Source organism: Acanthochromis polyacanthus, chromosome 16 (assembly GCF_021347895.1).
Source record: "Acanthochromis polyacanthus isolate Apoly-LR-REF ecotype Palm Island chromosome 16, KAUST_Apoly_ChrSc, whole genome shotgun sequence".
In the NCBI taxonomy this organism is placed as follows: Eukaryota; Metazoa; Chordata; class Actinopteri; family Pomacentridae; genus Acanthochromis; species Acanthochromis polyacanthus.
In genome coordinates, this window is record NC_067128.1 from 1,324,064 (window position 1) to 1,350,366 (window position 26,303).

General features: G+C 39.1%; 1 protein-coding gene across 6 annotated transcripts in view; it reads right to left on the minus strand.

Annotated features, from left to right (window-relative positions):
• The window catches only part of fam49a (family with sequence similarity 49 member A), a 56,405-nt gene that overhangs the window by 20,038 nt on the left and 10,064 nt on the right, over nt 1-26,303 (minus strand). For 4 of the 6 annotated variants that reach the window (XM_022193064.2, XM_022193068.2, XM_051936612.1 and 1 more), the window contains exon 2: nt 2,049-2,104. The gene's annotated coding sequence lies outside the window, so the exon portion shown is untranslated. Of the gene's footprint in view, nt 1-2,048; nt 2,105-20,992; nt 21,095-26,303 lie in introns of those variants that run through there. The other 2 variants (XM_051936611.1, XM_022193066.2) reach the window with 2 other exon arrangements.

The window sequence follows — 26,303 nt, forward strand, 5'->3', positions numbered from 1 at the left end:
CAGGGTGTCTGTGGTTTCAACACAAAACTCACACAAACGAGCAAATGCAGAGAAACTAGATTTATTTTAACCACTTCTCATCAAGTGGTATAATTAAAGATCTACTGTAGGCTTCTGTAACTGCTAGAAATAAACATTTAAATTAAATTAAGTCCAGTTCTCACACACCTGGGGATTATTTGGCACGTTTTTAAAATTTATTTGACGTGTTTTAGATCCCTGACTCTTGGATTACGACCTTTAAAATACCTTAAAATAATAAAAAAGAGCTTTCGGTTTGTAATAGGAGACTCTCGTTTTCACTTTCTTTCATTTTTTGGAGAACAAATGAGGAAAAACTCCAGTATGTGAGCACTGGAAATAAGTTAGTAAATCACCATTTAACCCTCCTGTTGTCCTCATTTACAGGCACCAAAAAATACTGTTTCCTTGTATAAAAAAATCCCAAAATTCAGAAAAAAAAAAAAAATCCCCAAATTTTTTGAAAAATTGCAAAAACTTCAGGAAGAAAATTCCAATAATTCCTTAAAATTTTCCTGTAAAAGTTTTATTAAAAAAACAAATGTGGCAAGAAAATTCTTGTCAATATTTTCAAAAAATTAGTAAAAATCTTACAAAAAATCCTAAAAATATTTAAAGTGATTCCATGTATATCAGTGAAACTTCTAATATTTTCTTAAGAACATTCACATAAAAATCAGTGAAATTTGCTGGATTTTGGTTGATTTTTGGTGAATGTTCGTTTTTTTTCTCCATCAGAAATGCTCAAATATTTCCCAGAAATGTTAAAAATGTGGACATCAGACGTTTCACTGTGAACATTTTCAAACTTTAAAACGGGTTAATTTGACCCACAGGACGACACGAGGGTTAAATGATTCCTAATGAAGGAAAAGAAGTCAAACATTTATTGGACTTCAAGGCCAAATGTAGACGTAGCTTCTAGAACTTTACCAGAAAACTCAGCAGAGCCTCTTTAATGAACACAAACCAGAGCCAACAAACCGTGTTAATCCCTCCCCACTGAGAATACCTACAGTAGTTTTAGTTTTTACAGCCTCTGAAACTGACTTTGCAGAAGAGGATCTCCAAAAATGAGCTCAGTTATGCCTTTGTAAATTGTACAAAATTGCGAAATCCCCCAGAGTTTGGATTAATTCCTTAACCCTCGTGTCGTCCTGCGGGTCAAATTAACCTGTTTTAAAGTTTAAAAATGTGGGGGAAAAAAAAATAATTTTCACAATGAAACTTCTGATGTCCACATTTTCAACAATTCTGGGAAATCTTTGAACATTTTTGGAGGAAAAAAAGAAATGTTAAAAATGTTTCTTTAAGAACATTCACATAAAAACCAACCAAAATCCAGTGAAATTCACTGGATTTTGGTTGGTTTTTATGTGAATGTTCTTAAAGAAAATATTAGAAGTTTTACTGATATATATGGAATCATTTTAGATATTTTTTGAAAATATTTACAAGAATTTTCTTGAAAAATTTTGGGATTTTTAAAAAAATAAAACCTTTACGGAATTATTGGAATTTTCTTCCTGAAGTTTTTGCAAATTTTCAGACATTTGGGGATTTCTTTTGCTGAATTTTTGGATTTTTTTCAGACAAGAAATCAACATTTTTGGTGCCTGTAAATGAAGACAACAGGAGGGTTAAAGAAAAGCTTGTTGATTTGCACAATTGTGTTTAATCCTTGAAACATTTTGTGTGACTGATGGGATGGCATCAGTGGATATTAATTCTGATTATGGAAACTGCTTAAAGAATTCTGATTTTTAGGTTTTCCATGTATAGTATTAGAGTCCTTTTTGATAATCAGACAGAAGATCCCATTAAAACCCTCTTTAAAAGCCCAGAGGACAAACAATTGAACAGCTTTGAAGGGAAAAGTGTGGGGCTTAGTAGAACAAGAGCAGCCTAATCCCGGCTCTAATCATCCACATCTCGGTATTGTTGTCGGGCTGATGCAGCTCAGAGTTTGGATTTGCTCAAACATGACTGTACAGGCCTGAAAAACGTCCTCCTGCTGTGTCATGTACCTTCTCTGGTGGAGGCCCTCGGGTTGCTGCTTATATCATCCGCTTTCTGTGTGTCTCTGAAACAAGAGAGCAGAAGGAAGTCGTGTTAAAACCTACACAGACTCAGCAGAAATGAACAGCACAGGAGAGAAGAACGATTTGCGTGTCTGTCCTCACATACGTGTCGCACATCTGCGAGTCAACTTTCAACATCCAAGCATTCAACAAACAAACGCGACACAAAACGCAGCGCTGAATTATTCAGCAGTGAAACCCACACCGTCTGTCAGATCAGGAAAAAAACTGACGAAGCCGCAAGTTTACTGGAGTATTAAATATCTGCTGAGGGCCGCTGGGACGTGAGGATGAGGGCAGAAAATAAAAAAAATACACAGCACTGTCAGAAATTAGGGTAGTAGAGACAATGTGGTGTTAATTATCCAGCTGAAGGAGAAAAAGGGTCAATATACAATTATAAGAAAAGAAAATTGGTCAAAATGAATTGAAAATGATCCGTAATTATGGAAAAATAGTCCAGAATGACATGAAATTTGTCCAAAATGACTTGAAAATTATCCATAATTACAGAAAATGTGTCCTAAATGACTCAGAAATTATCCCAAAAACACAAAAATGATCCAAAATGATGAGAAAAGATCCAAGCTGACATATAATTTGTTGAAAATGACAATAAATTCATCCAAAATGAGTCCAAAATTGTCCCAAATGACTTGAAAATGATACATAATTATAGAAAATTTGTCCAAAATGATTCAGAAATTATCCCAAAGACACAAAAATTATCCCAAAATGATGAGAAGAGATGCAAGCTGACATAAAACTTGTTGAAAACGACAAGAAAATTCCTCCAAAATGACTCAAAAATGATCCATAATTACAGAAATGAGTCCAGAATGACATGAAATTTGTCCTGAAAGACATGAAAATGATCCAAAATGACTAGAAAAGATCCAAGCTGACATGGATTTACACGTGTTCAGGTGTACCAACAAAAGACCTCTGAAGGTAAGTTCAATAAAGAAAGCAGTCAGTGGTCTTGTGCTCTTGTGAAGATGTGATAAAAAATAACTTGACTGTCACTCATGCAGGCCTGCGTTTAAGCAAACATTTTATTCCTGCAGTTTTCATACCGTTGGGTTGTAATGGTTAACAGTTTAAAACAAGACATTTCTGACATTTCTTCAGGACAAAATGTAGAGAAATAGTTTAAAACTGGACATGTGCAGCCCGTTCCCCTCAGTCTGAAAATGTTTTACAGTGATAACGGTTTAACAGTGAACAGGTGTACATTTATCACAGCATGTGTTCACGTGTGGGAGGATTTAAAAAACAAGACGTACGAATAACCATCAGCGCTTTGCTGTCGTGTTAACGTGGGCGAGTGTATTCTGTGTGTTTTGTTTGAAATGTTTCAGTCAGGCTTCAGAGTGCATCATAGCACAGAAACAGCTCTGGTGAAAGTTACTAATGACCTTCTCATAGCATCAGATAATGGACTAGTCTCTATACTTGTTTTGTTAGATCTTAGTGCAGCGTTTGACACAATCGACCACAACATTTTATTACAGCGTCTAGAACATTCAATTGGCATTAAAGGGACAGCACTGGACTGGTTTAAATCCTACTTATCAGATAGGTTCCAGTTTGTGCATGTCAACAATAACTCTTCTGAGCATACTAAAGTTAATCATGGAGTTCCTCAGGGTTCTGTCTTAGGACCGATACTTTTCACATTATACATGCTTCCTTTAGGCAATATTATTAGGAAGCATTGTATTAACTTCCATTGTTATGCAGATGACACACAATTGTATTTATCTATGAAGCCAAACTGATCAGTTAGCTAGACTGCAAGATTGTCTTAAGGACATTAAAACCTGGATGACTTTTAACTTCCTACTGCTAAATTCAGACAAAACTGAAGTCATTGTATTTGGCCCCAAACATCTTAGAAACTCGCTTTCAAAGCAAATAGTTACTCTGGATGGCATCACATTGGCCTCCAGTACTACTGTGAGGAATCTTGGAGTTATTTTTGACCAGGACATGTCCTTTAACTCACACATAAAGCAAGTCTGTAGGACTTCCTTTTTTCACCTGCGTAATATTGTAAAAATCAGGAACATTCTGTCTCAGAGTGATGCAGAAAAATTAGTTCATGCTTTTGTTACTTCCAGGCTTGACTATTGCAATTCCTTATTATCGGGTTGTCCAAATAGCTCTCTCAAACATCTACAGTTGATCCAAAACGCTGCTGCGAGAGTACTGACAGGAGTTAGCAAAAGAGATCATATTTCCCCTATACTTGCCTCTCTTCACTGGCTTCCTGTTAAATCCAGAATAGAATTTAAAATCCTTCTTCTGACATATAAAGCTCTTAATAACCAATCTCCATCATATCTTAAAGATCTGATAGTACCTTATTATCCTAGTAGAACTCTTCGCTCTCAAGCTGCAGGCTTACTTGTTGTTCCTAGAATTTCTAAAAGTAGAATGGGAGGCAGAGCCTTCAGTTATCAGCTCCTCTCCTGTGGAACCTGCTCCCAGTTTGGGTTCGGGAGGCAGACACCCTCTCTATTTTTAAGACCAGGCTTAAAACGTTCCTTTTTGACAAATCTTATAGTTGGGGCTGACTGGGTGACCCACAGGGGTTCGGCTTGTGTCTTCATTTGCACAGCTGACTCCTTCTTGGACGTCCCTTCGTTCTGCCTCTAGTCATGCTGCTATAGGCCTATAGGCTGCTGGGGGACTTTTCTTGACGCACTGAGCCCTTCTCTATCTACCTTTACATTTAATATGTATACCGTTATTGCAGTACATTCACTCTGTTTCCCCCTGTGCTATTTCTCCGAGTGTCCCTGGTCCCAGAGCTGGATGCTTCAGATCTGCGGTTGATGTTCCACCAGCTGGTCCAGTCTCCATCATGTCCACTGTGGGATGCTGCTACTGACCTTCCTCCAGCCCTCTGCTTCCAACTCCCTTTTTCCACCAGTCAACTCTGCATCGCCTTCACTATACTGTTATGCTAACTTACATACTGTTTGAATTTTACTGCTAGCTATATATGGAGTATGTTTAATGTCAGAGCCGTACATCATCAGAGTAAACTATGAGTCAGTTTTCAATGTTAGCTTATACTTTGTCTGTGTCACATATCCTGTCATGCATGTATCCAAATGTGTGTTGTGTTTTCCTTGCTTTCCCACCCCTCCCTCTTCTCCCATCCCTCCCCTTTGCCCTCTTCTGTCCTTCTCAACCCGCCCGGCCAGCAGGCAGATGGGTCCCCCCTATATAGAGCCGGGTTCTGCTCGAGGTTTCTTCCCTGTTAAAAGGGTGTTTTTCCTTGCCACTGTCGCCTTTGGGCTTGCTCTGGGGGTCAGGCATTTGGGTTCTGTAAAGCGTCTTGAGACGAGTTGACTGTAATTGACGCTATATAAATAAAATTGAATTGAATTGAATTGTTTGGTAGGGATTGTCAGGGCTGAAGCTTTCTCACAGACTGATGATGATTTATCCTCTACATGGGAACTAGAAGCACTTCTCCATACTTCTGTGTCTCAGGTGTCCGATCAGCAGGCGTTCTCCATTTTAATGCTTTAGCTCCGTTTGCGGAGGGTCAGTACCCAGATAGCAAACTATGGGTGAGTCAATGTTGAGACCTAACGTCGAAATTATACAGAAAGCGCAAGGTTGATAAAATGTTGAGTCAACGTTTGCTTTTCAACTTCACACTTTACCCAGATAGCAAAAGATGTTAAATCAATGTTGAATTAGGGTTAAGAAGGTTGAATTGTGGTTACGGTTGAAGACTGATGTTTGGATCAACGTTGATTCAACAACATTTTGTTAACATTGAAGTTTGTGTTTAAAAGATACCATTGAATCTACGTTGTATTTTGGTTTAATTAAAATGTTTGACACGTCAATGTTTAATTAATGTTGAATCTATGTTTGCAAACATGTAATCTATGTAAGCAAACGTTGACTCAACATTTTATCAACCTTGCGCTTTCTGTATAATTTCTACGTTAAGTCTCAACATAGATTCAGCATAGATTCACCCATAGTTTGCTCTCTGGGTAAGGTGTTCAAAGCCAAAGAAGAAAGAGTTTTACAGCGTTCTCTGCTGAAAAACAAACACATTACTGCTAGCAGTTCTCTGCTCTGCTGACAGTAAAACCTAAACCCAAACAGGTCAAATGTATTCATATTTTGTTCCGTGTTTAAATGAAGGTTCAGATTTAGAACCGACAGCGCTAATGGAAGCTTTTCCAGGCGGCTTCATGCAGACGTCTCAGGATACACTGCTGAAGGAGAGATTCCTCATGCTGTAGAGCAGGCAGTGGAAACGTGGACGTGAAACAGACAGCTAACCACAATTTTAAGTACTATTAAATTTAGAAATTATGAATCAAAGCTACAGTTATTTGCACACATACATAGAGAGGACTGTCATGAATGAACCCCCCATGTAGGACCTGAAAACGCTTCACTAAGGTGCTGTAACCATCCACAAAGCAGGAAGGAAACTTTACTGCAGCCGATTCCTCTGCAGTCAGACCTCTCCATTATTCAAACCACTTTCTTTATGTCGATGCTTTGCAGACTGTAGCACCAGGAAATGATGCTGAATGATAATGAGCTCCTGCAGGAGAAGAACCCTCATATTTAGACCGACGCTGGAGCACGGTCACGTGACGTTCGGTTTCCATCGTTCTCGATAAGCAGGTTCTGTGAGGCGACACATTCTTTCAGAGACACAACTTTAAACACTGCAGCCTTCAGGTGGGAACAGCTTGGACCTAAACTCTCTGTGGAAGAGAATAAATCAACTTTTCTACATTAATAATTAGAAAAAGTTAAATCAAAATCATAGAGAGGCAGCAGAAATCAATCCCAGCAGTGAATTTAGCTGGATTTTGGTTGATTTTTTTGTGAATGTTCTAAATGAAAATATCAGAAGTTTCACTGATATATATGGAATCACTTTGGATATTTTGAGGAATTTTTTGGAAGAATTTTACTCATTTTTGGAAAATATTTACAAGAATTTTCTTGCCAAATTTGTGGGATTTTTTAAAAATTAAACTTTTAAGGAATTATTGGGATTTTCTTCCTGAAGGTTGTGCAAATTTTCAGAAATTTGGGGAATTTTTGGATTTTTTTCAGAAAATGAAACCATATTTTTTGGTGCCCGTAAATGAAATAACAGGAGGGTTAACTGTGGGATGCTAAAACAGTCATAGTGATTACCGATTGTGCATTCAGAGTTAAACATGTCTAAAAACTGTAAATCAAATAACTGACGTCTGATTTTCTCTGTCAGTTTTGGCTGAAGCTCAGTAAGACTCACACAGACGCCATCTGTCACAGAAAACTGCTCTATCCGTCTGTGTTGACCTCCATCCATCCATCCATCCATCCATCCATCCATCCATCCATCCATCCATCCATCCATCCATCCTCTGTGGAAGCTCCACGGCAACAGAGTGAGGAAAAGATCCTCTGGTTGGATGAACGGACGGATGGACGGATGGATGCCCACAGAGACGCTCTCCTTTTAAGGGCAGAGTGTGGCGGCTCCCTGTGGTTTGACACATGAGTGGACTTCACCTCACATCACGCTCAGTCCGTAACACACACATGTACACACTTCATCATCCCTTCTGGACCTCTTAGACTCACAGAACACCATGTGGACGAGGCAGACACTTCACAATCACACCTACTGACTCTCTGCACATCCAGCTTCTCTTTCTCTACACTTCATCTTCTTTATAAACTCGCTCTCCTTCTCTACTTCTGTTTTCGGCTGAAATAAGCAGGACTTTCTCTGTTTTGTTTTGGGTTTTTTTCCCAGCCAGACGGACAGACAGACGTCGGCAGGCGGCCAACTCATCCACACAATGAAACTAAACGTTTCAATTAACCAGGAAGCCCAAAAATCAGCCAGCAGGCAGAGTTCTAGATTAAAAACGTAGCCAGCTACACAACTAGTCTGTCCATCCTTAGTTACACCAGTAGACCCGCCGTTTTGGAAGCTAACCACACATTAATAGTCAGAAAGTCAGTAGATCTGTCCCAGCAGGCTGTGGAGCCACACACCGTAGAGCAGGGGTGTCTAACTTGTGTTGTTTCATGTCGTTTGTCTCCTTTTTTGTCATTTTGTGTCTCCTTTTGGTAACATTTTGTCTTGTTTTTGTTGCTTTTTGTCTAACTTTTGTCATTTCGATCATAAAGTAAAATCCTCCATGGTTCAGTTCCAGGTGACTAAATGTTGTGTTTCTTTGTAGACACTCTGTGATCTGGAAGTTCTAATGTGGAAACGATAAACTGAGGATGAATGTGGATGAAACTGAACTTATTTTTCTTGAGAAATTTCAGGTTGTTGACGATGTTCTATAAAAAGAGAATTTGTTAAACGTGAACATTTTTGCACTAAACCAAAGGAACCATTAGGAGTTGTGGTTATTTATAGGTTTCTATGCTGTGGTTTTACTGGTTTTACTGGTCCAGATCACTGGAGATCAGACTGGGATGAATGTGGAACCTGGACTAAGATAAGCTGGACTCCTGATGTAGAGGGAGATGTGTGCAGAAAACAGACATGTTATCAGGAAATATCAATCGAGAGCTGCAATGGAATTTTCCAGAGACCTCAGAGGAAAAATACACATCATAATAATAATAATAATAAAATGACTACAACTGAAATAATGTTGATTTAATACCAAAAAAATCTGTTAAGGCATCTGATCCTTTAGTTAAAAACTTCATTTGACATATCTGTTCAGTAAAAACGTCAAACAAATGTGTCTCAGCTGCCAAGCAATAAGAAGAAAGTGGAAAACTTAACAAACACGCACCACTTCTGTGTCCCAGTGGATCATACTACTCATTTGTTCTGACAAAACAGAGGAAGCTTTCATCACTTTGCATATCTACTCAGTTTTCACCCACTCTGAACTGTTCTTTGCCCTCCAGGAAAATGTGGAACATCATAAAAAAAATCTCTGTTTTCAAATCAAAAAGCTAAACTGTTTCTGTCACGGCAGAAGGTAGAGGTTCAGCGGGATGTCTTCTGCTCTTTGAGGACATAATCATCACATTAAGGTTAAATCTTTTCTTCTGCTTGCTGATTCTTGTGTTGAAGTTAGCTATCTTCTTTATGTTAACGAGTCCATACGGAGTTTTAACACGCTGGAAGACACGCCATGATTACCTTACAAAACATCATGAACAAGCTGACATTTATCAAGAAAAATAAATTCAGCTTCAAAAAAATATACCTCAGTTTATCACTTCCACATTACAACTTCCAGATCACAGAGTGTCTACAAAGGAACACAACATTTAGTCACCTGGACCTGAACCATGGAGGATTTACTGCATGATCACACAAAAAAAACCCAAAATATTACAAAAATGAGACAAAACAACAAAAGAACAATGAACAATCTCGATCCAAACAACTTGTCCTGGTCTAGAAATGATTTTAAATTTATAGTTTTACTAATTTACAATCTGCAGTTAATGTCTTCTCTGTAATTTTTACACTTATGGGACGGATTGGACCCTCTGGAGGACCACTTTTGGACCACGGGCCTCATGTTGGACACCCCTGATTTAGAGTCACATCCAGGCCATTTTAAGGCAAGAAATGATCGTTATCATGGGGGAAAAAATGTAGAAACATGTCAATTTAACGGACAGAGATAAGATTATAGGTGTTTAAATTGATTACTGCAGTACTGTAAGAAAAATAATCAGAGAAAACACCTTGTGCCATCGAATTAACTTATATCTTAAGTGACGCTGCACTCACAAATTAAATCAGACTTATTTTCCTCTTGTGCATCAAACTAGAGTTCTAGTTTAAAAACACCATGAAGTCAGTTACTGATGAAGCTGTGTTTGATTCCAGCCGTGTGGAGAGAATAACGCAGGAAAAGACAAAACTAGAATCATGGTTGTGACCGATCCGTTAACCGTTAGCTTAGCTCCATGTCAGAGATAACACCTGCCTCCACGATGATATAAAACACTCACACAGAGATGTAAAAGTCTCTCTGTGGACGACCACGCTGCTGCCTCCAAGGCTGTTTCCACGGTGACAGCAGAGATGTCTGTTAAAACAGGGGAAGCACGCGAGTATAAAAGGCTGGAACCCTGGAGGGACAGATACATACACACTTTATGTTTTACCGTTAAAAAAAGGGAAGGTGTGTGATGAGAGCTGCTGTCACTTCTGGTTGAAGGAAGAACGATGCTGAACCTACAGCGAGGAGAGGCAGAGTGACAGACTGCAGGCGTGATGAGGACGAGAAGAACGTGACAGAAGTTATCCTGAGGGACGTCACTGAAAATACATGGATGTATGTATATGCACGAGGAAGAAAAACGAACTAAAAAGCAGAAGACAGAGCTTCATTATTCTGCTGGTGCCTCCACGGTGCTGAAAGGAGCGAAACTGAAAATGATTCTCAACTCATGCAGCTCAAAACCTGTTTTGTAAAGATCTTATCTCGTCAACGCGGAAACAGGCAACTGCTGTTAATGACAAACAGAAGTAGAAATCTGTTTTAGAAGCATTAATGGAAGGATTTAGAACGCTTGACTGTCCTACTCCAACTAACAAGAAGAAGACCGTTTTTATTTTATGATCAAAACGACAACTCAGATAAAAAGACAAAAAAAAACCCAACAAGAACTAGACAAAATATTTTAAAAATGAGACAAACAGCATGAAATAAAACAAAAAAAGAGACAAAAAATTAGACAAACAAGGTACAAAGTGACAAACAAATGGATAAATGACAAAATGAGACAAAAAAACACAAAATGGCACGCAAAACAACGAATAAAGCAAAACACAACGACAAAAACAAGACAAAAACACAAGCAAGACAGAAAGGAAACACAAAACAAAAATGAGAAACAAAACAACCAAAAAATGAGACAAACGACAAAAGCCAGACAAAAAACTAAAACATGAATTTTTTTTTACAAAAATCAGACACAAAATGCCCAAAAACTTGACAAACGACACGAAACAAACACACACAAAAAATAGAAAAAAAAGCTACAAAGCGATGAAAAATGGACAAATGACAAAAATGAGACAAAAATAACACAAAACGACAAAAATGAGACAAAAATGACAAAAACGAGACAAAGACAAAAAAAACAAAAAAATATTACAAAAAAATAGACAAAATGACAAAAGACAAAAACAAAACGACAAAAACATGAGACAAACGACAGACAAAAAAAAGACAAAACAAGACAAAAAACAACAAAATATTACAAAAATCAGACACAAAATGACCAAAAACAAACGACACAAAACGAAACAAACACACAAAAAACTAGATAAAAAGCTACAAAGTGACGAAAAACGGACAAACGACAAAACGAGACAAAAATAACACAAAACGATAAAACAACAAAAGCAAAAACAAAACGACAAAAACATGAGACAAACGACAGACAAAAAAAAGACAAAACAACACAAAAAAACAACAAAATATTACAAAAATGAGACACAAAACAACAATGACCAATCTGGTATTTTACTTTCTGATCCAAACAACTTGTCATGATCTAGAAATGATTTTAAATTTATAGTTTTACTAATTTACAATCTGCAGTTAATGCCTTCTCTGTAATTTTTACACTTTGAGGGCCGGATTGGACCCTCTGGAGGACCACTTTTGGACCATGGGCCTCATGTAGGACATCCCTGGTCTAGAGCCAAAGTTAACATAAGAAAACAAAAGAAAACAACCTGCAGCTCTCTGGATTAACCGGACCATAGCAGAGAACATTCATGAGGACCTCTTATCTTCTCTCCTATCTTCCTCAAACCACAGAACACTCAATAAATCAGCAAACACTTTAATCTAACACGAGTTTGTCTAAACAGCCTGAAGTACTGACAGAGAAAAACTACAGTATGTAAATATAGATAACACTAAGAGATAAAGCAGTCTGTAATATATTTGCTGCCAAGCGTGTGTTTAAAACAGTTCAAAATTAGCTGCTATTCATCACCTGAGATGACTCACCTGTTCAGCTTTTGGCAGAGATTTACAGCAGCTACAAGAGCTGCAGCTGAATGAGGATGCAGATTTATCCTGCAGACTACAACAGTCCCTCAGTTAGAGATGGACCCAGACAAGTTTTGGAGTCATTTTGGACAATTTTCAAGTCATTTCGGATCATTTTTGAGTGATTTTGGACAATTTTCACGTCATGTTGGACTAAATTTGAGTCATTTTCAACAAGTTTTATGTCAGCTTGGATCTTTTCTCATCATTTGGGATCATTTTTGTGTCTTTTGGATGATTTTCAAGTAATTTAGGACAAATTTCATGTAATTCTGGACTAATTTTCTGTAGCTATGGATCAATTTCAAGTCATTTTGGACAATTTTCGAGTCATTTTGGACAATTTTCAAGTCATTTTGGATCATCTTGGACATTTGTTGATTCATTTTGGACATATTTCCAGTCATGTTAGACAATTTTCAAGTCATTTTGGACAACTTTTGTGTCATTTTCAACAAGTTTTATGTCAGCTTGGATCATTTCTTGTTATTTTGGATCATTTTTGTGACTTAGAGATAATTTCTGAGTCATTTAGGAAAGATTTTGTGTCATTCTGGACTAATTTTCTGTGATTATGGATTATTTTCAACTCTTTTTTGATAATTTTTGAGTCATTTTGGACAATTCTTGAGTCATTCTAGACAATTTTCATGTCGTTTGCAAACCAATTTTATGTCAGCTTTGATCTTTTCTCGTTATTTTGGATCATTTTTGTGTCTTTGGGATAATTTCCAAGTCCCGGATCATGTTGACTGTAGTCCACGCCATATACTTTCACAACATTTAGCGGAAAACAAAAAAAAACAGAAATATGGTTAAAGTAATCAACTTTGGTCATGACAAAGTCATGAGCAGACGGATGGAAAGAGACAAAGGCAGTCAGAGGGCATTTATCAGCAGCAGAACTGTCCAATGACTGAACTCCTCCAAGAAAATACACCAAACTGCCAGATCACACTGGAAATACAACGGTAAGAAGACAACAACATCTCTGGACTTCTACAGAGCAGAGAGTGTAAATAGAGAAGCACAGAGCTGAACTGGAGTCTTTCCTCATTTTCTTGCCCTGAGGGAGAAACAGGCCATGACCCAGTTTCCATCCAAACCTATTGTTTCCTTAACCCTCTGAACCCAAGCAGTTTTAGGATGTTAGAGTCCTGAAGCTGTATAGAAACAGCACAGCGATGGACAGAAACAGAGGGAACTAGAAACGTCAGAACAAAAAATAAACTGGAATAGACATGTTTAACATTTCTGAAACTGCTCCAGGGTGTTACTAAAACTAGGAAAATGGCAGCTCTGCTACAATACTGTAGTAAAATATCCACAGATATTCATCCAGAGATGTTTGACTACAATATTTACATTTTACCACTGCTATAAGCTGGAGGTTTCTGTCAGAAAAGCTGCCGCGACTTCAGGCATTTTAGGAGGAAACAATCTGGAAGAACGATCACGAAATCCTGGAAAGACTGAAATTAGATACCAGCATGTGACAGGAGTTCGCTGCAGTTTAAGTGAAATTAGAATAAAATAAGAACGCCACAATGAAAGATTTTTGTACAATGGAAGTACAGCTTCCAAAACGTCAAAACTGACCACGAAGTGACAAAAAAACGACAACAAACGAAACACAAACAATATGAAATAACACAAATGGACCAAAACAAGACACAAAATGAGAACAAGACAAAAAAATTAAGAGAACGAGACACAGAACTACACAAACGAGACACAAAATGACCAAAACGTGACACAAAACTGGGCAAAAACAAAGATGAGACCAAAAGATGACTAAAAGACAAAAAAAATGAGAAAAAACTAAACACAAAACAACAAAAAGAAGTCAGAAAGTGACTTTAAAGAGACAAAATGTGTCAAAGATGCAAAAAATGAACAAAAGGAGATACAGAATGATATAAAACACAAGCAAGACAAAAAAAGACCAAAATAAGACAAAACTAGACAAAAACAAGTCCAAAAAATGACTAAAAGAGACAATAAAAAGAAGAAGGAAAGTGACCATAACGAGACAAAAATCTGCCAAAGATGCAAAAAAAAATGACTAAAAGGAGACACAAAATGACACAACCAAGACACAAAATGACCAAAACACGACACAAAATTGGGAAAAAACAAAGAGACCAAAAGATGATGAAAAAAGACAAAAAAACTAAACACAAAACAACAAAAAGGAGACGGAAAGTGACCATAAACGAGACTAAATGTGCCAAAGATGCAAAACAAAATGACTAAAAGGAGACACAAAACAACACAACCAAGATACAAAATGACAAAAACACGACACAAAATTGGACAAAACCAAAATTGAGACCAAAAAAATGACTAAACAACAAGACACCAAATGAGAAAAACCAAACCAGCTGAAAAACGGCTTCACTTTAAGGTCGCTCAGAGGGAAATCAATGGCGACTCCATTATCCATCTTCCATAAAAGCAGCAACAGGAAGCTCTGGATGGCGTGACAGCTGTTGATTTTACAGGACTGAACCCGAAATCAATTATTTACATGAACGAGCATCACGCCCACCGCTGGAAAACTCACATTTCCAGGGTGGCTTCAGGTCACGCGACGGAGGAGGAAAGAGCGAGCACCAAGCCCACGTCCAACCACGTTTAGAGGTCGCAGATAAATTATGCGTGTTTGTATGAAGTCGGAGTGCGCATGATGTTGACGGTAAAACAAAAAGTGTCCCTTCTGCAGTCTGAAAGGATGGAGGGAGGGGGAAGGGAGAGACACATCTGGACACATCTGGATCAGGACGGACACCCCTAAGGGATCAAAGCGGGGCTAACCCTCAGTGGAAGTTCAACGGGCTGGAAGACGAAGACCAACCTCCCTGGAGTAAACCGACGTGTTTGTGTGGAGCTTCTTTCTTCCTTTCTGCCCCGGCACAGCTGATGAGAGGATGAGGGATTCATAGCAGCCCAGTGGGTTTTTAAAAGGCGATGGAAGCAGGGACATCACTAACAGCTCATTTATCAGGCTCAGCAGCAATAACTATATTTAAAATTAATTATTACTTTGAGTAATGTTTTTGAAGAATAACACGATAATTATCTGATTTCAACTTCTTAAATCTGAATATTTTCTGGTTTCTTCCTCCTTGAAATGAATGTTTTTGGACACTGATGGACATTTTTCAATATTTTCTGACATTAAACCAAACAACTAATCTATTCATCAAAAGTGAAATCAACAGATTAATAATCAATGAAATGATGGTTAGACGCCGTGTCGTATGATGGCAATCAGGGTGTCCAACATGAGGCCCGTGGTCCAAAGGGGTCCTCCAGAGGGTCCAATCCGTCCTCAAAGTGTAAAAATCACAGAGAAGACATTAACTGCAGATTGTAAATCAGTAAAACTATAAATTTAAAATCATTTCTAGACCATGACAATTATTTGAATCAGAAAGTAAAATATTAGATTGTTCTTTGTTCTTTTGTGTCTCATTTTTGTAATATTTTGTTGTTATGTCGTCTTTTGTCTCATTTGTGCCATTTTGTGTTCTGCTTTATTCGCTCTTTGTTTCTCGTTTTTGTTGTTTTGTGTTTCCTTTTCTGTGTTTTGTGCATTGTTTCTGTTGTTTTGTGTTTTTTCGTCTTGCTTGCGTTGTTCGTCTAGTTTTTTTTCATTTTGTTTCTTGCCTTCGTCATTTTTGGTCTTGTTGACATCACTTGTGGATTTTTTGTTCTCGTTTTTGTCGTCTGAGCACCGACGGTTTCTTTTTCTTCTTCTTCGCTCTTTTCCCATCTTTTCAAACTCCACTTTGGCCTAAACATACCCCAAAACGCGTTGCATGCCACATCAGGACTGCTGGAAAATTTGATATTTATGGGAGGTCCAATCCGGCCCTCAAAGTGGTAAAAATTACAGAGAAGACATTAACTGCAGATTGTAAATTAGTTAAAACTATAAATTTAAAATCATTTCTGGAGCAATGACAAGTTGTTTGGATCAGAAAGTAAAATATTAGATTGATCACTGTTCTTTTGTGTCTCATTTTTGAAATGTTTTTGCTTTTTTTTAATCTTTTTGGTCTGACTTATAAAGTAAAATTCTATATGGTTTCTGTTCCAGACAGCTTTTATTGTGTTTACAAAATCAGTTCCACCTCCAACATGTGCAGCGTATCCAAATGAGCGTTGTCCTATTTGTGTCATAACCAGTTATGATTTTGCTTCATTCATGTGAACTAGAAGAGCCGGACAGTGCCTGTTATCAGTTTAACGACCCGACCTACGCGATTCCTCTGAAAACAAAAAGATTATTCACAAAAGTCAGATCATCAGCATCCTAGCAGGTGTCCTGTGTTCAGGTTTGCATTCATTTAATGATGTAAAATGCTTCCGTTTTCTTACTGACACGGATGCACATAACCCCCAAACAGAAAGACAACAAATTAAACACAGGAAAAGGTTTCAGCGCACACGACTGCAAGTAAAATCTTTCATTCATCGACAGTTAACAGGAAATGCGTCATTGTGCTCGCTCTCTGTTCACCCAAAACCCCGACTGGCTGAAATCTGTGGGAACCGGGTTAAGTTCCTTTGTTCTCATGCACGTTCTACACAGGTTTATGAGTAGAAATGTGCAATCACACGTTTGGACTTCATGGTGACAGCTCTTACAGTATACAGTTCCTCTTCTGCATCATCTGCTGCAGCTGGATGGTTAATGCTGCTATAAAATGAGAAAAACTATAAATCAAACAGGCCTTTTAATAATCATTCCAGCAACAGAAAAAACGCTTTCGTCAACTGCAGTCCAACTGTAGGACTGGGAAAGAAATCAGTCCTTCCTGTAATTTACAAATTCAACCAATCTATGTGAATTCTGCCACCGATTCTGTCCAATCACCGCAACTTTTACGCAATTCTGTCCTGCCTCCTGTGGGTTCAGCCAATCACTGCAGTCCCATGCATAACGTAACGCACGTATGCCACCGAATTCAATACCAGACCTGGACCAGACCTCTACCAGACCAGGACCAGACCTCTACCGATCAGTACCAGACCTGGACCAGACCTCTACCAGACCAGGACCAGACCTCTACCGGATCAGTACCAGACCAGTACCAGACCTCTACCAGACCAGGACCAGACCTCTACCGGATCAGTACCAGACCAGTACCAGACCTCTACCATACCTCTACCAGATCAGTACCAGACCTCTACCAGATCAGTACCAGACCTCTACCAGACCAGGACCAGACCTCTACCAGATCAGGACCAGACCTCTACCAGACCAGGACCAGACCAGGACCAGACCTCTACCAGATCAGTACCAGACAAGTACCAGACCTCACCAGACCTCTACCAGATCAGTACCAGACCTCTACCAGACCAGGACCAGACCAGGACCAGACCTCTACCAGATCAGTACCAGACCTCTACCAGACCAGGACCAGACCTGGACCAGACCTCGACCAGATCAGTACCAGACCTCTACTAGACCAGGACCAGACCTCTACCAGATCAGTACCAGACCTTACCAGACCAGGACCAGACCTGGACCAGACCTGGACCAGATCAGTACCAGACCAGTACCAGACCTCTACTAGACCAGGACCAGACCTGGACCAGACCAGTACCAGACCTCTACTAGGACCAGTACCAGACCTCTAGCAGACCAGTACCAGACCTCTACTAGACCAGGACCAGACCTCTATGAGACCAGTACCAGACCTCTACTAGACCAGTACCAGACCAGTACCAGACCTCTACCAGACCTCTACCAGACCAGGACCAGACCAGGACCAGACCAGGACCAGACCTCTACCAGACCAGAACCAGACCTCTACCAGACCAGAACCAGACCTGGACCAGACCTCTACCAGACCTCTATGAGACCAGTACCAGACCTCTACCAGACCAGGACCAGACCAGTACCAGACCTCTACCAGACCTCTACCAGATCAGTACCAGACCTCTACCAGACCAGGACCAGACCAGGACCAGACCTCTACTAGACCAGGACCAGACCTCTACCAGACCAGTACCAGACCTCTATCAGTATAAATCACCGTGACAGAAGCTGTTGATCCAGATCTGTTGGAGTTCTGAAAGAATGAAGGAAAGCTAGATTCATTAATGACGTGACAAGCCGGTGTGTGTGTGTGTGTGTGTGTGTGTGTGTTGTGTGTGTGTGTGTGTGTGTGTGTGGTGTGTGTGAACACGTGTGTGAATATCAGGATGCGAAATCATCTCATTTAGTGATTAAATCTACCAACCACTGCAGGTTAAACCAGGATCTGACTGCTGCTAGTTTCTCACCGTGGTGTTCCAGTTTGTGGAAATAGGTTGGAGCGTTACAGAATTAGTTTAGGAAGAAATACTGTCAAGTAAAATGTTCAAACATGTTCTAACAACTTTACAGCAACTGTCACTGTCTCCTGCAATTTCACAGTCACAAATATGCTTAAAACATCGCAATTTACATCGCAACTTTTACAAAAGCTGCCATGAATTCAGGCATTTTAGGGATGCAACAGTCTGGAAAAACATCACAACTCCTGGATTCACTGACAAATCATGCAGAACTGTTGTTACATACTTGTGATATTGGCGTACACAGAACAAACAAAGAGCCATCACCAGGAAATATTTTCACATCCAAGCCAGATGAACCTGATCTGCAGTTTGTGGAATCTGGTTTCAGTTTACTTCCTCACACTGAGGCGACTGGTTCAGTATGTTCACCTACAACGCTGTCAAACACAATCAGGACAAACTATTCCTCTTCTCTGCCTGTGTGGACACGACACAGGTGGTTTAACGGTTAGGTTGATGAAATACCAAACCAGGAAGGTGATAAAACAGAAAAAGTCCTGACCCAGAACAACACATTATGAGGCTGAATAAAACTGTCCTCAGTTCTTTATGTTGACGAACAAGAAACTGTCAGTAGAAAACCTGCAGCTCAGACAGTAAATCCTAGGAGATGTTTCCACAATAAGGCCAAATGTTTTTTTCATTAATATCATGTCTTTACAAATTCCACAATTATTTATTATGGAAACAATCACTAATAAAAAAAAAAAAAAAAAGACTGAATATCACTAAAATGTCAACTATGATACAAAAAGTCCTGCAATTATACACTGACCCACCCAGAATTACTTGAAAATGATGCATAATTACGGAAAATTAGTCCAGAATGACATGAAATTAGTTTCTAAATTACTTTAAAATTATCCCAAAGACACAAAAATGATTCTAAATGATGAGAAAAGATACAAGCTGACATAAAACTTGTTGAAAATGGCAAGAAAATTGTCCAAAATGACTCAAAAATTGTACAAAACGATTTGAAAATTATCCATAATTACAGAAAATTTGTCCAGAATGACTTAAAATTGTCTGGGTCAATCTATAAGTGAAGGATTTCTGAAGTCCATGGGATATATTTGCATACATTTTTATTAACCCCTTAAGCTTCAGTGTACCGCCGGCGGTACACCTACTAATTTGCATAGGAATTTCAAGAATGTCCGACGGCTGCAAACCCGATTATACAAACACTATACACCGATGGAAAGCTTAGATTCTCATGAATCCGCCGGTATAAACCACTTTCAGATGCGATTACCACAGCGGGTGAGAAAAACACATTTGTCCGACAAAAACAAATATTCATCCATCCGTTCTCTATACACGGCTTCAACGCTCACAGCGCGACTCACATTTCCGGGTTTATTATTACACACACAAAAAAAGATTCCACAAAAAACGGCCATAATCCAGATCACATGACCTGCTCCACATGATGTCATTTCCTCCTGAAGAAAAGTCTGGCCAGACTCCAAGGCTTTCTGACTTATTTAATATAAAGTAGTCAACAGGTTTACTATAATATCTTTATAAATAACTTTACATTTTACTCTGTTGTATGTATAATATTTTAGAAGAATCTTTCTCTAAAATACCATGTGGTGTTTGGTTAGAGGTGGCCATGTTGGTTTTAGGCCTGAAAACAGCAAAAATGTGACTATGACACACAAAGTCCTGCAGTTATACACTGACCCATTCGTAACCAGGTATCCACTTATCAATAAATAATGTTTATTTTTCCTAAAATGTTTCCTTGTGCAGCCACATTAAGTTGCATGACATCTGCCCAGTGCATGTTGTTGTAATTGTTGTCCTGACATTTACCAGTTAAGTTTTCTTTTTATATGTTTATTTGTAAGTGAATTGATCTGGAGCTTCTAAAGAGATTAGATGGAGCACTCTATTCTCTGTACTTTAAAACAAAACATCGACCCAATCAGCCCAAAAAGCTCCGTGCATTCATTGTGCGTTTTCTACCTTTAACAGAGGTGTAAGGGGAAAGGTGTTTGTCCAGGACTGTCTAGCATGGAGGGTACGCCTTATTAAACCGAGTAATTACAGGTTTACAGTCAAACAGAGTCTAATCTAAAATCTAACACACTTTAAAGAGCACAATGTGCTTACAGTGATATACTGAAACAGTACATTAGCGGTCTTTACATGCTTCCTGCCTTTGCATCAGGAACAATGGAACCATGAACTTCTATTTACTGTTGTTTTTTCCAGAATTAAAGCTCTGGTACTCCAGTACGTCCATGGACTGTATCTGAATGCTCAAACCTTATAAATGTGTGTCATTAGCTGCAAAGAAGCGAGTAAAACCATTTCATTTTCTAACGGCGGTTCTTATGTCTGTGAAGTCGACCCGTTTCCTCTGAAAGCGACTTTGTTTAAAGCGAAGGAAACCAAAATCAACACCAGCGACCCAAAATAACTTCTGTTTGGGAATCTCTAGGAAAATGAGTGGCAAGTACAAACCAATTGTTTAGCCGGAGCGTCTCACTGGCAGCGTGACACAACGTGGCTTTACTGTAGCACAGGGGTGTCCAACATGAGGCCCGTGGTCCAAAAGTGGTCCTCCAGAGGGTCCAATCCGACCCTCAAAGTGGAAAAATTACAGAGAAGACATTAACTGCAGATTGTAAATTAGTAAAACTATAAATTTAAAATAATTTCTAGACCCATGACAAGTTGTTTGGATCAGAAAGTAAAAATATTAGATTGTTCTTGTTCTTTTGTGTCTCATTTTTGTAATATTTTCTCTTGTTTTTTTGTCTTTTTTGTCAAACTTGTCATTTTGATCACAGTAAAATCCTCCATGGTGACTAAATGTTGTGTTCCTTTGTAGACACTCTGTGATCTGGAAGTTCTAATGTGGAAACGATAAACTGAGGATGAATGTGGATGAAACTGAATTTATTTTACTTCATAAATTTCAGGTTGTTCATGATGTTTAGTAAAAGATAGTTAATTAAATGTGAACATTTTTGCACTAAAACAAGGAGTTGTGGTTATTTATAGGTTACTATGCTGTGGTTTTACTGGTTTTACTGGTCTGGTCCACTGGAGATCAATGTGGAACCTGGACTAAGATGAGTTTGACTCTCCTGCTGTAGCATAACGGGACACGTTTTATTTGTGTAGCTTCCTTTTGTTCTGTGTTCCTCACAGCCAAAAGTTCCACAATAAAGCTGGCACTGAGTGTCTGTTACAGTGATTTGTGGTCGCAGAGAAATCAAAGAAACTCCAAAGGGTGACTTGTGGTTTCACATTACATCAGCCTGCTTTGTTCTGTTCTCCTCCAGAAGGTATTCTAACAATGCAAACTATTAAAAACTAGCAGAAGATCATTAACCTGTGAGGATGCATGTATAAAACTATTAGAGAAAAGAGGCATACGGTAAAGCACTGCTCAGCTTTAGCCCATTAACGCCAGACCCCTTACAGATGAAGAAAACATTCAGAAACACCCGCCTGCCCCCTTTAAACAGAAAACAATTGGCCTTGGCGTTCTGCATCCATTTAAAATCCCTTGCTGTTTTGACTGGAAAGCAGGCCTTCAAATTGGGTTAAGGAGCTGCGTCTGCCTCAGGCTTGCTTTATGGAGCGAATGTGACGGCGGGCGGGCTGGGGGGAGGCTGGCTGAGTTTTGCCCTAATATGGACTCGGGCCGGGGGCAGGGGGAGAAGGGGGAAACCTGCCCAGCGCCGCCACAATGGCAGCCTTGCTTCCCACTGCTGGATCACTGACGCTCTTTATCCAGTCTGCTTCACACGCCGGCACAGGATTCAACTGTTCTGGTCGGCTAAACCGGAGTGTGAGCGCTCGCTGCACACTGGAGGGCTCTTTAGGAGGCGCACATCGAGTAAAGTTCATTTCTGAGTGCTCACATCGCTCTCTGAAAAGCTCTCAGTCACAAACGGATAAACCAAGGCAGTCTAATTCATCCTAGTTCAGCTCAGTCCAGTCTGATCTCCAGTAAAACTACAGAATAAGAACAACAATTAAGAATGTTTCCTTTGCTTTAGTGCAAAAAAAGTACGTTCTGAAAATGTCCACATTTTCAGGACTTAAAAAATGAGACACAAAATGACAAAAATGAGACAAATGACACAAAACAAAACAAAAAAAGAAACAAAATTAGACAAAAAAGTTACAAATGGACAAAAATACGTTCAAAGGACAAAAAATGAGAGAAAAATGACAAAAGCAACAAACAAAATGAAAAACAGAAGTAATTTAAGCGACAAAGTGACAAAAACAATGCATAAAACAATGAATAAATAATAATAATAATACTAATAAGACAAAAACACACAAGCAAGAGAAAAAGGAACACAAATCAACATAAACGAGAGGCACAATGACAAATATTGAGACAAACGACAAAGTCAGACAAAAAACAGACAAAAATTAGATAAATGACACGAAACAAAAAGACAAAAAATTAGACAAAAAGCTACAAAGTAACAAAAAATGGACACAAAGAGACAAAAAGTAGACAACACAAGCAAGAAAAAATATGAGACAAATGACAAAAGGCGGATGAAAAAAACAACAAAAACAAGACAAAATACTACAAAAATGAGAAAAGAACAGTGAACAATCGAGTAAATTTATAGTTTATTAGTTACAATCTGCAGTTAATGTCTTCTCTGTAATTTTACACTCTGAGGCCGGATTGGACCCTCTGGAGGACCACTTTTGGACCACGGGCCTCATGTTGGACACCCCTGAGCCTGCCCTCTCAGTAGAGAACTCTTCAGGAGTCGCACATCGACTACAGTTCATGTCTGAGTGCACATTGTCGCTCTCTGAAAGGCTCAGAAAACAGCTCCAGTCTCAGAGGAGTCGGGGACACTGAAGCCTCCAGCTGGCCCTCATTTACACAAACTCTCCACTATCCCTGCTTCACATCTGGCCTCTGGTGCAGAGAGGACAGAGGAGGAAGAAGGGACAGCGACACAAAAACTCACAGTGGAAACGTTTTTATGTTGGAGGAAGGGACGTAGTAAACAACTCAGAGAGGCTTCTGTCATCGCTGAGAGAAAGAGACAAAGGCTGGATGAGAGGGAGAGAGACTGCCAAAGGCGTGATGGAGAACAATAGATGGAGAAGAACGCAAACATGGCAAAAAGCATGTAGGACAGGAGAGGAAGGTCTGGTATTTCAGAGAGGAGGAGGAGGAGGAGGAGAGGCTGCTACAGCTACTGCTGCTCAGAGTGGGACTCCAGGCGTAGAAATTCCTCCTACGGCTCTGCTCAAAGCCACTTCTGTTCTGCCCAAAGCTCTGCATGTCAACAGCAAGCAGATACAAAGAGAACCATGTCTGTGTGGCTGACTCTTGGTGTGAAACCAGTGTTGGCGAGCGTCTGTGAAGTAGGGGTGGGGCAAACTTAAGATGCTTCCATGCATCGCGATTCAGACGTGGACGAATCTGAATCCATTTACAAACGTCCAAATTTGATTGTTTAAATCTGTTGATTAGAATAATACAGAAGGTTTCTCAATAATGCGGAGCTAAGAATCGCGGGTACACGTCGCCTCCGGGAACACTTTGAGACGCACACCTGGAAGCGGACATGCCGACACACAACACACGTAAAACAAACATGGCTGACCTCCACACGATCCCAACAACTCCTAATTTCAACGCCTCCTGTTGTCTTCATTTAGGGGCACCAAAAAATATTGTTTCCTTGTCTTAAAATTTTTTTAAAAAAATCTGCAAAAAAAAATTCCCAAATCTCTGAAAATTTTGCAAAATCTTCAGGAAGAAAATTCTAATAATTCCTTAAAAGTTTTATTTAAAAAAAAAAATGAAAACAAATTTGGCAAGAAAATTCTTGTAAATATTTTCAAAAAAATGAGTAAAAATCTTCAAAAAATTAATATATAAAGTGATTCCGTATATAAAACTTCTACTATTTTCTTTAAGATCATTCACAGAAAATCATCCAAAATCCATGAAATCTCTGGATTTGGATGTTGAGCCAACTCAAAGCTTTTTTTGTGGAACCAAATGGTAAATGGTTGTATTTATAAAGCGCTTTTATCCAAAGCGCTTCACATGATACGTCACATTCACACATTCACACACTGATGGGGAAGCTGCCATGCAAGGCGCTAACCACGACCCACCAGGAGCTATTAGGGGTTAGGGTGTCTTTATCTCAGGGCCACCTCGACATTTGATCACAACCGGAACGAGGATCAAACCACAAACCTCTGGTTACGAGATGCCCCCCCCAACCAATCAATTTTAAATTTTTAATGCTTTTTTAGGATTGTTTAGTATTATGGCTGTGACTGTATTAAAACAAATTACACTTGAAGACCAAAGAGTGATTTTTAATGGCAATAACATGTAAATGTATTGGGTGTTACCAGAAACTTTTTCCCTGCTGTATGATAAAGGAAATGTTGACTTGCTGATTGCAGATACTTCTAATTTGCTTCAAGTTCTGAACAAGAAGCTGTGCGATAAAACACACCAGGGGATAAACTTCTAGAAGCAGAAGAAGAAGCTGTCAACAGTCAGACGAAGACATCAGGAACTCTCTGGTCTGCCAGCTAAACATGAAGTCAGTGTTTTAGTGTTGCATGAATAGAGCCTAAAGGTAACAGAAATCCACCTGTCGCACTAAAATATCCTGTTAGATTATTCTGTAACAGAAAGCCAAGTGTAAAGCAAACACAGCGAGTCTGATGGGTTTCCACGCCGGATTGTTTTTGTTGACTAGAGTATTATCGTTCTCCATAAGCTGGGGTTTCCCCGCCATAAAATGTTGTCACGCATCACTGGAGGCTGAATGACAAAGAAACTACACTGAGAATCCTCGTTCTCCATCACTCTGAGGAGACAGGGACTCAATATTCATCGCTGGTGTTGTTCCTTAAAGATTCATTAACTGGACTATACCACACACATAACGTAAAACGGTTTACCTCATGCAGGTAGCGCTTTTTAATCCCTTTACCACGGCCACTTTCCTTCAACCAAAACTCTGTGTATAACACAGTGCACTGCTGTTGTCTGTTTAATGGCTATTTTATTTAAACTGCTGTAGTTTTACTGCATTTTGTCCATTTGGTTACAGAGAATCAGTGAAAATATGATCATACAACTGTCTAGTTATCTGTGCAAACGACAATATAGACCTCTTGAATCTTGAAATTAAACGTGCAAACAAACCGTTCACAAAGTGTGGGATCACTTAGAAATGTCCTTATTTTTGAAAGAAAAGCATTTTAATCTATGAAGAGAACATTAAATGAATGATAAATCCCAGTGCAAGACCATTGTTAATGTGGTAAATGACTATTCTAGCTGGATCCATATAGAGCAACTTTAGCGAATAAATAAATTTATAAAGTCAGGAGCTGGATTCTAAATCTTATCCATAAAATAGCTTTTCATCAGCCCATACTGTGATATGAGTTTGTGTTTATAGTATCTAGACCTAAAATGAGCCCTCCCGCTCAGAATGTTTTTCACAGCTTAGAGAAACCAGTAATTTCTGTAAAACAGGCTGTACCAACACTGAGTGGGCACAGGGGTGTTCCTTATGAAAACAAACCTATTTAGGGCTTTCCATAAACATCAGCTCCACGTTCTCAGATGATCCTGACCCCTACAGACCGACGCTTCTGCTCTCCAGTCATCAGACAGCACTGCTTACTGCAGACTGACATGATTTTATCTCCTGTCTGCTCTGTGTGCTCGCTGTAAATCCTGTACTCCTGCCTGTTACACTAAAGCAGAACAGCATCAGAGAAAAGGAACTCT